Genomic DNA, 9,769 nt, shown 5'->3' with positions numbered 1-9,769 from the left:
AAGAGAAGACAACAAAGTGTTGAAAAAATGTTGTTTCCTGCAAGAAATACCTAGAATACCTCTCATACCTAGAATATATATGTGATGAAGAGAATATTGATATAAGGAATATAATGTCAGAAGAAGATAATAAGATGTTGAAAGTCATGAACATATTTGAAACATCACATAAATATGATGAAAACTTCCTCAGTAACCAAATCTTACTCATAAGATACATGAGAGCAAGATTTAGAAGCACTATATTTAAAGAGGGAATAATATTGCATAGACAAAACATTTTTTTTGATAGGGATAAAGATTGAAGGTTATGGTTTTCTTATCCAAAGAATAATTGGGATCTCATCATGTCCCAAGTAGACATGTGACCCCAGAAAGAGCCACTAGTAGACCTCATAAAAAAAATTATATTAGAAAATAATAAGTTTGATACATTTTCACTAATTCAAAGAAAATAATTTGAGGAGTCTACAAAATAATGAAAATTGATATTTTAGAAGACTTGAAAACAAGCACATTTGAAATCTCGACTTTGGACAACTACTTTTGAGAGGTTCCCAAAATCACGATTTCATTGATAGGTTGAAAGATAGATATTAAAATCATGATTTCAAATAAGAATTTCATAATTTTTGATGGAATTTTGAAAAATTGCAAATTTGAAGGTCCCTCTAAAATGGATGTGTGAAAAGCCAAAAAGAGTTGTCATCATTTTTTATAAAGGACAAATCATTAATTTAAAGATGAACAACTCTAAAGGTTAGTATTTGTGCGAAAAGTTATGAATCATAAATGAGGAATAAAAGATTAGCAAAAAGAAGTCTTTTCAAGTTGAAGTGGAGCTGAGACAAAAGTTGGCAACAAAAGCTTGAAGGTGGCCTCAAGACATTGTAGAGAATAGTAACTTCAAATTGCTTTCACTCTAGGTATTTTTTCATAATGTAAGAACACCTTTAAAGAATGATAGAAGTGTTAAGGAATCAAAATAAGTACCCATTGAGAAGTTAACTCAAAAGATGTTGTTGGAAATTTTGTGTGGTTCTTTAGTCAAAAATCAAATGACTATCTTTCATGATGAATTGAAGGATTGCAGAGATGCTAAAATTTCATTGCATGGTAGGTCTTTATTCTAGTATTCCAATGCAAACAAAGATAAAAAGGAACCTAGGGACAACCCATGGAGATTGGGCTTAGGGAAAATTGTTGTTCCAAATGTGTTTGTAGACATAGAGCTTGTAAACATTATCGATAACCATTATGAACTAGCTACTAAAACTGTAAGAAAAATGGATGGTATGCCTTTTCTTGTTATCAAAAATTCATGTATTGAATAATGCTTTGGATTGAGCATCCAAGCCCTAACAAAGATTGATAGAGAACACTTTAAAAATAAGTACCCAAAACTAATGAAATTTGGCAAGTTCGGGGAGATTTGTCATTTTATTTACAGGGGTCATAACAACAAAATGATGTATGTTGACAATATGGGTCCCCATCCTGGTGAATCTTTCATGGAATTTTTCTAATATAACTTCTATTCTTGGCTACAATTATTTGGAGAGGATCAAAAATAGAAAATTCCTTTGGACTACATGTGCATGTGCATGAATATTCAAAACCCTCACACTTATTTGGACTTTGACTTTTCCAGTGAGATTGAGAAAATTCTTCATAATAAACTAGTTGGGTGGAAATCTACCAAGTCTTTTTACGAACAATTCCCATCTTTTCTATTTGAGTATTTACCAAAATGCTAGTCAATTAAGGAATAATCTAAAATTGGTCACAATTGACAAGGAATGAAATAGGTAGCCTATTCATCTTTGGTGTCCACTTTAGGATACACATGCATGGCATGGAGATTTTATAATGTTTAGGCATGTATTTGTACAATGGATAACAAGAATACTTGGGGGAACCATCACAAGGTTTCCATCATCAATTAAGGATGTGTTGAGACCTAAGGAGCATTTAGCTGATAAAGGTTATGAATATAATATGGGTGATTGGATTCTTAAACCAAATACTCTTTGATAAGGTTGTATGGGTGTAGATGACCACCTCATAGATTTCTTTTATTTGTTCCTAAAAGATTAGGCTTCTTAGAGTTCATATGGTAGTTACAATGTTTTGAGAAAGAAATTTCTCTTCCAAAAAGAAAAGACGATACTATGCCTCATTTCATAAATTTTGATGGCTATACAATTGGATACAATATGATTCATGAAGTTCAAGAGATCCTCACGAACAAGTTTTGGTTGATCAAGGATAAAGGCATGGATTATGATCCAAAGGGGCACATCAAAATAATAAAAGTTAGGTACACACATCATTTAAATATTGAAGAGGATATTATCATAAATTATAATGATTAACATGAAATATATCAAAGACTCAAGAAGTGGAATATATTGAACAAGGTTGAAGATCAAAGGTTGAGTAAAGGTTTTCCTTGTTTCCATTTTGGAGAAGATAATGAAGTTCTTAGAGTTGACAAATGTATCAAGGATTTTGAAAATTTGTATCAAGAGTATGTTGAGCATGAAAAGGGAAATAAGGTTGAACATGTATCTTGTTCACCTCCTCAAGAAAAGAAGAAAAAGGTGAGTCTAGCAAGATCAAGTTCTTCTCCATCTGCCACCATGCCTCAGAAAGAGGATGAGACTTATACTCCCTTGGTATCTTATGAAGATTCAAATAATGAAGGATTAGTGGAAATTGTTAGTATTCTCAGGGATATGAAGGAAAAAAAAGATACAAAGACATTGGAACCACCCCTTAGGTTTTTTGAAAATATGCATGGTTATTATGATTTTAAAAATTCCCAATGATGATCCAATTGATACTGAAGATGAGAGGGAAGCCATTTTCCTTAGGTTCATTGAGCATGACAACTTCACTTAGACTCAAGAGTTCAAATATTTTTGGATAAGATATAAGATGAAGGATTTTGATAAAAAGAAGGTGAAAAGCCTAAAAGGAAGTTGATGAATCTCAACATACTTCAATTGTTCAGTAGATGATGGATGAATTGAACTTGGATAACATCTCATGTACTAAGAGGAGACAAGAGAGATGGTTAAAAATAGTGATATTCTAATTCTCCCTAGTGTTACATTAAAGGATTTGTTTTTACTTGATCAAGTAAGGAAAGAATAGAACTCTATATTTGTGTCAAAATTTGAATCATTAGATAAAGTAGAGGGGATAGGATATAATCTTAATACAAAAATCCTTGTCATCTAGGTAACATTCAAAGGAAACAAATCTGATGATGTACATATCAAAAGGAGAAGAGGGGGATGACCTTAGTGCAAACAACAAATAATACATATCACATGCTTGTTGAAACAAGATTAACACATGAATCTATGTTTAATCAGGCTCAAATTAAACATATGAAGGAACTAATTATAGAACTTTAGATAAGGGAAATGGAGATAAATTCAATGATAAATAAAATGTAGGTGAAAACTAGAAGATTGGAAAAGGAGTTACATGATTTAAAATCTGCAAAAAGAACTCAGGCTATTGTGGTCCATAAAAGCACAATTGTTGATGTTAAAGACAACCAAGATAGGGAGATAGTCAGATAAGTTGATCACAAGGAATGTACTTCCAAAGTATTAGAAGAGATTCTTGCTTATAGAATGAATCTTATCTTGGCTAAGTGTGATGCAGTACATGACAAGTTTAACAATATTTGCAATATGTTGGATTTTTTGTAAAGGTAAAAGATATACTTTTTGAATTAGAAAGAAAATAGGGACCCTCAAGGTATGAATTGAGTAAACTCTTTGAAGTTAAAAAGAGAAATGTAGATACCCCTACATAGGGAAAACCCACAATTGATTTCATTAACACTGTCGCAAAAAATCTAAGCTATATAAGTCAAGAGCACCCAAAGTTGGAAGATAAGTTGAATGTAATTGTTTTTGTCGATCATCCCTACTTCCTTGTCATTAAGAATGAAGAAGGGAAGTTTTAAAAACTAGAAGAATGGAGACATGAATTCACAAAATTACCACAAGTAATGATAGCTAGATTAAGGGAGGAAAAAAAATTCCAAATTGATTCATTCCTTGGATTATTGAATAAAATAATTTTTTTTGAGGCAAAGTTTGCAAAGTTCATAACATATGTTAAGATTGCTCGAGCAAAGAAGTGGATGGATTTGCAAGCTTATGCTCCAACAATTTCAAATCTCATGTGGCCTACTCATGCCCAAATTTCAAAGTGGATTGATGTCTATCTAAAGAGTCTTGATGATGCTCCAGAAGAGGTCATAGTTGTTGATTAAGAAAATTACAATCATTTCATGCTTTATGCTATTATGTTTTAGTTAAATAGTTTGTCATGTTATGAAAGGATCCAAATCTATGTTGTACCTTTTCATTTTTATGAGAAAAGAAACCAAGACCCTGTTTAAGCAAAGGGAATTTCAAGATAAAAGATATTGATCGATAGATATTTTTTATACTACATAAAAAGAACACAATAGAGTAATTGTTTTAATATTTATGCAATTACTTGTTTTGGACATGTAATGAATCCACTCTATTGTATTTTTGTATGGATAAAGATTATGTGATAATACTTCCTTTATATTTATAATGGCATATGGTTTATGATTATTCATATTCTTTATTGTCCCTTGACATTATTATATTGTTTTGATGGATTAGATTAATGCATGATTTTGATTAATCAAACATTTTCATACTAAGTTATGGTATCTTTCTAATTGGTCTCCTTTGATTGGAGTTAAATTTATTTAGTCTAAGGATTGCACTTATTCTTTGTCTATCCAATACTAGATGGGGTGCACACTATCTCTTGGGGTTTCATGATAAGTTCATTTGAGTGTTGAACTCTATATTTCCCAATGGATTAAGGACCGATCCTTTTTATTTTCATTAGAAGTTGATATGTACAATTGAAGACCAAGGAATTCTTTCTACAATATTGCATAAATCATTCTTGATATATTATTTATATTTAAAATATTCATATATTTAATTTCTTCTTGAGGATATACTTGTCATCTTAAGAGTATCAGTTAAATCGGCTCTATTTGATCTTTGGAACTTTTTTTGAAAGGTATAATAATAGGTACAACCACCTAGGTCTTGTAGAACCTAAATGTGGAGATTTATTAATTGTATCTCAATCTAAATTCATTGACCAAAATTGTATTGAGGTTCCCAGCATCAAGCATGCAAGGTTTGTAGGAATTCAACAAACAATTTTGAGAACCAACAAGTTCTTCAGGTCATCAATTACTTTTGAGAGACCTTTGAAACTTCTCCATGCTTCATTGGTGTTCTTTGTGATATTCCTTTTGATCCTAGGATATTCACTAATTTGGAGGCTTTTTTAGTCCTTCACTAGTTCTTTCAGCATTCTTTCTATCCCTTCTTGGAGTAGGGTTTTTCCTATGTGACTTTTTCTATTTCTTCTCTTTACAAAGACTTGGTTGTGCTTGGGTACCTCATCAAACTTTGTTGTTGGGACCAAAATGTATTTTTAGTAGTAGTTTCTAGGATTTTAGCTGCCCCTTAAGTCTATCTTTGAGGGGGAGGGGGGGGTGGGGGTGGGGGCAGTGTTATATTAATAAGGTTTTTTCTTATTAATTCTAGTTTTCTTAAGATCTATCTTTGTAATCTAATTAATTCACTCAAGATATTTTTGTTTGTTTCAACTACAATGTCTCCCTTATGGATCTGTGAATTCCATCCCCCATAGATTTGCTCCTCTCTTTCCATGACAAGTGTTTGCGCGCAATGATTCTTTGGAGCTATGGGGTTGAGCTTATCTTAGTAACTCTATTTTACTTAAGCTAAACTTTGGGCATGGTTTTTGGAGTAGGTGTTTGTTAAGTATGGTCCCTATGAATTTCACTCCCATCATTCAATTTTATGGGCCCCATGACTTTTTTTTCAATTTTTCCCTTCTTCCAAGCATTTGCACCTATTGCCAATGGCTTTGCCACCTCTGATAGATATTTTGTGCATATAGGCTCCAAACATTGGTGGGATCCCACCATTTTTTAGTGGTTGAGTTCTATTGGCATATATTTTGGATGTTGGATGGTATTTTCTACCCATCTACATTTTTTTAAACTATTTTGGGGAGTTTGTCAATTCACTTGGCACCACTCCATGACAGGAAGTGGTTTTTTGGGCCACTAGGATTTTTTTCTTTCTGGCACCAACACTAGCATTGGTACCTTATTTTCTAATGAGTAAGATTTATTTCTAATCTTATTTTTCCAGCACATGCTGATTTTTGTTACCAAATTTTTATTTCTACGATTGACATGTTTTCCTTCAATGATATGTGTTTTTTCGGCATTGCGGTCATTTTTCTAACTTTTTTTTGCCTTGATGGCTATTTGACCATCAAATTGGATTCATCACCTACTGATGTTAGTACTGCATCATCACTCACGCTACCCCTTATGGCTCTATTTTGACCTACCTTTACATTTGTTCTTATGTCTCAGATTTGCAAACAAGATATTGTCAAAAAGCATATTTTGAGCCTGTCATAGTGGTGTAAGTATTTTCTAGTTTTGATGTTTTTTAATGAATTTTTTTATCAAAGTTAAGAGTTATATTTTTCACTTTGAGAGACATATCTTGAGCATCTGATCTCTGATTTGGGAATTATTTATATTGTTGGAAAGGTCTTTATGTACTCTTTCTAGTGATGCTAGTTGTTTTTCCATATTCTACTCCAGACACATTGTATTAAAAAAATTATTTTTACATTCTTATGGACATCTTGGCTATTTCAAGTCTATGGATCAATTTTGTTGCTTCAAATGATTAATCATGGGTTGTACCATCTGTTGTATTAGCCTTATGTCTCTTTTGGTCTTTGTAAACATCTATTATATGCAATTTTGAAAATGTACTGAGAGAAAGTGTCATATTCTATATGTTACTGAGAGAAAGCATCATATTCTATACATATTTTTGTTTCATTTGTTTTTGATGCAAGGAGGGAATGTAATCTAAATAGCTAGGGCTAGAGGCACACCTAACTATCTAACCACCTCGCTTAGTAAACACAATGGAAGAAAACAACAAAGAACAACACCAAGGAGAGAAGGAACAACAGATTCATCAAGTTCTCACCATACATGCCTAGTTGTAAGGCCTTCTAGGTTATGGCCAAATACAACTTCTAGATCCATGAGAAACTTCAAAAAAATTCTTCTAAGAACATCTTCTCTGAACTCTTTAAGTCCTTGCCTAGCCTAAATCAAATACCCCCATTTATACTTGCCAAAATGACTTACAAAAGATTCTAGATCATTACATAATAGAAAGGTTGACCTTAAAATGGTATGCAAACTTCCCAAGACAAGATCCTTTCATTAAATTCATGATCCAAATTTAAATACATAAGCCGACTCAAACTAAGAACCAATCATAGATAAACTCAGTCCAAAAAGGAACCAAGCATCAACACATATCAGGTTCACTTGACACATAAAGGAACACTCGTCCAACACTGGACAACTCAACCAACACTGGACAACTCAACCAACACTAGATAGATAGACAATAATTGGAACTCAGCAATAACTATAACTTAACAAAATTTGGAACTCAATAATAATTGACACTCGGTAATAATTATCAAAATGAACAAAGATAAGTAAGATTAAAAGGAAACCCAGGATGCTCCTGCATCATACAACCAGGGTTGAAAGAAATGATTCTCCTAAATCATTGAGAGGTTGCAACCTAAGCTAAATCCAACTCAAATTGAGAAATCCACATAGCATCTTCAATTGGTATGTTCTTGCACTTCATCAAATATTCATAGTAATTTTTGTTGATCTCATATTCGTTTTGACAAGTTAGTGTCAACACACTTAAGCCATTTACTTTGTTCATGCCGAGCTAGTAACACATGCTGAGCACAACATATAAATATTAGACCACGCTGAGTTATAGTGAACGTCAAGCCACTCGTGTGCTAAGTCATTCAAGTGTCGAGTAGATAGACCATGTTGAGTGATTCAAGAGTCAAGTAAATAGTGGATGCGAAGTAATGCAAGTGTTGAGTCATAGTATAAAGATCAGTGCATTCCAAGCATCAAAGACTTCATATGTTAAGTAAGACAGTTTTGACATATTTGTTTGTAATAGCACAAACAACTATGTAAACTATTTTTGAGCTGACTTAAGATTTTATTTTGATATTTTGGAGATAAGGATGAATCTCTAATTGGATACCTATTTAGAAAAAGAGAAAGATTAAGTGACAAAATGGATGAATCTCAATCATAGATTCATACTAACCCTAAGTCACCAAAGTCTTCTTAAGAAGAATGAAATCCTAAACTCTTTGTTATGAGTGTGTAAGGAATTGAAGGAGTGAAGAAGATAGTTTGCATGCAGAGCATTCAATGCAACTTAGAAGTTATCAAGAAAGAGTGAATTGCAAAATTAGTTAGAGAAGAATAGAGGATAGAGAAAAGGATACAACATTGAGACATCTAATCGAGACGGATCAAGAAGACATTTTTTAGAGGTGATATGTTATCAAGCAAGTAAGTACCAACCATAGGATCTATGTTGAGACATTTTAATAGCTGATTTCAATCAAATCTCTTAACAAAGTAGTCCTAACAGGTTGTATGAAATCCTTTAATAGGGTGTTTACTTATTTGTAAGTTGAAGTCCTCTAACAAGGCACACTTCTAATAGGGTGTTGAAATCCTCTAACAAGGTGAGACCTAGCAGTCTTTTTAAGTCTTTAATAGGGTAGACCTTTCACAAGGTAGATCATGTTTGATGGTCAAAACATTGTAACCTTCATTGGATACACTTTATTACTATAGTAGTGAAGATTTGTGGGTGTCATCCCCACCCCAATTTTACCTCCTCACTTGGAGGGTTTTTGCGTAATCATAACTAGTGTTATGTGTGTGTATGCTTACATGCTTACAAGATTTAGATATATATGATTTACATGTTATTTTAGTTTACTCATTGAATGCATGATATAGATGTGTGGTGAAAGTTTTATGGGTCTAAGTTTAAACTACTGACTCACCCCCACCCCCACCCCTCCCCACTAGAAGTTTACCTTTCATATTGTAGTTCCAACAATTGATATCAGAGCTTTGTTCTCTAAAAGAGAAGCTTTGAAGCTTTGAGGAAAGATCTTGAAATGGAAGTCTACAAGTTTGGAAACACCATTGAGAACTAGGAGATTGAAATACATCTCATACTACATCAACTGAATGAAGCAAGATAGGAACTAAAGAAATCATTGAAGAGAAGAAAGAAATTTCTATTGCAGAGAATGGCACATAATATAGAGAGATGGACACTACTAAGCTATTTGCAAATAGAAACTCCAATGAATTTGATGCAACAGTTGTAGATCTAATGGAAAAGAATAGAGTCCAAGCTGAGGAAATCAAAAATCTCAAGTTAGAGCAAGAATCACAAGCCATACTACTATGTAAGGTAACTTAACAAAAGAAGAAAGCTATGGAAGATAATGCCATGATTGAAGAAGACAGAACAATTCTAGCCAACAAATTGGAAGAGAAATTAACTATGCTAACCAAAATTCCCAACATGCAATTGGATACTCTAAGTCAAATGATGAATGACAACTATGCGTTAAATGTCAAAGATATTGAGATAACTACATTGAAGTTGCAAAATGAACAACTACAGAGTGACCTAAAGAGAGAAAATGAATTTTCTAAAAGTTTCAACAAACCAAATGAAGCCAT

The sequence above is a fragment of the Cupressus sempervirens genome, chromosome 1, assembly GCF_028749045.1.
Source record: "Cupressus sempervirens isolate cs-2001-9-10 chromosome 1, ASM2874904v1, whole genome shotgun sequence".
In the NCBI taxonomy this organism is placed as follows: domain Eukaryota; kingdom Viridiplantae; phylum Streptophyta; class Pinopsida; order Cupressales; family Cupressaceae; genus Cupressus; species Cupressus sempervirens.
Note: the sequence above shows the minus strand (reverse complement) of the source record.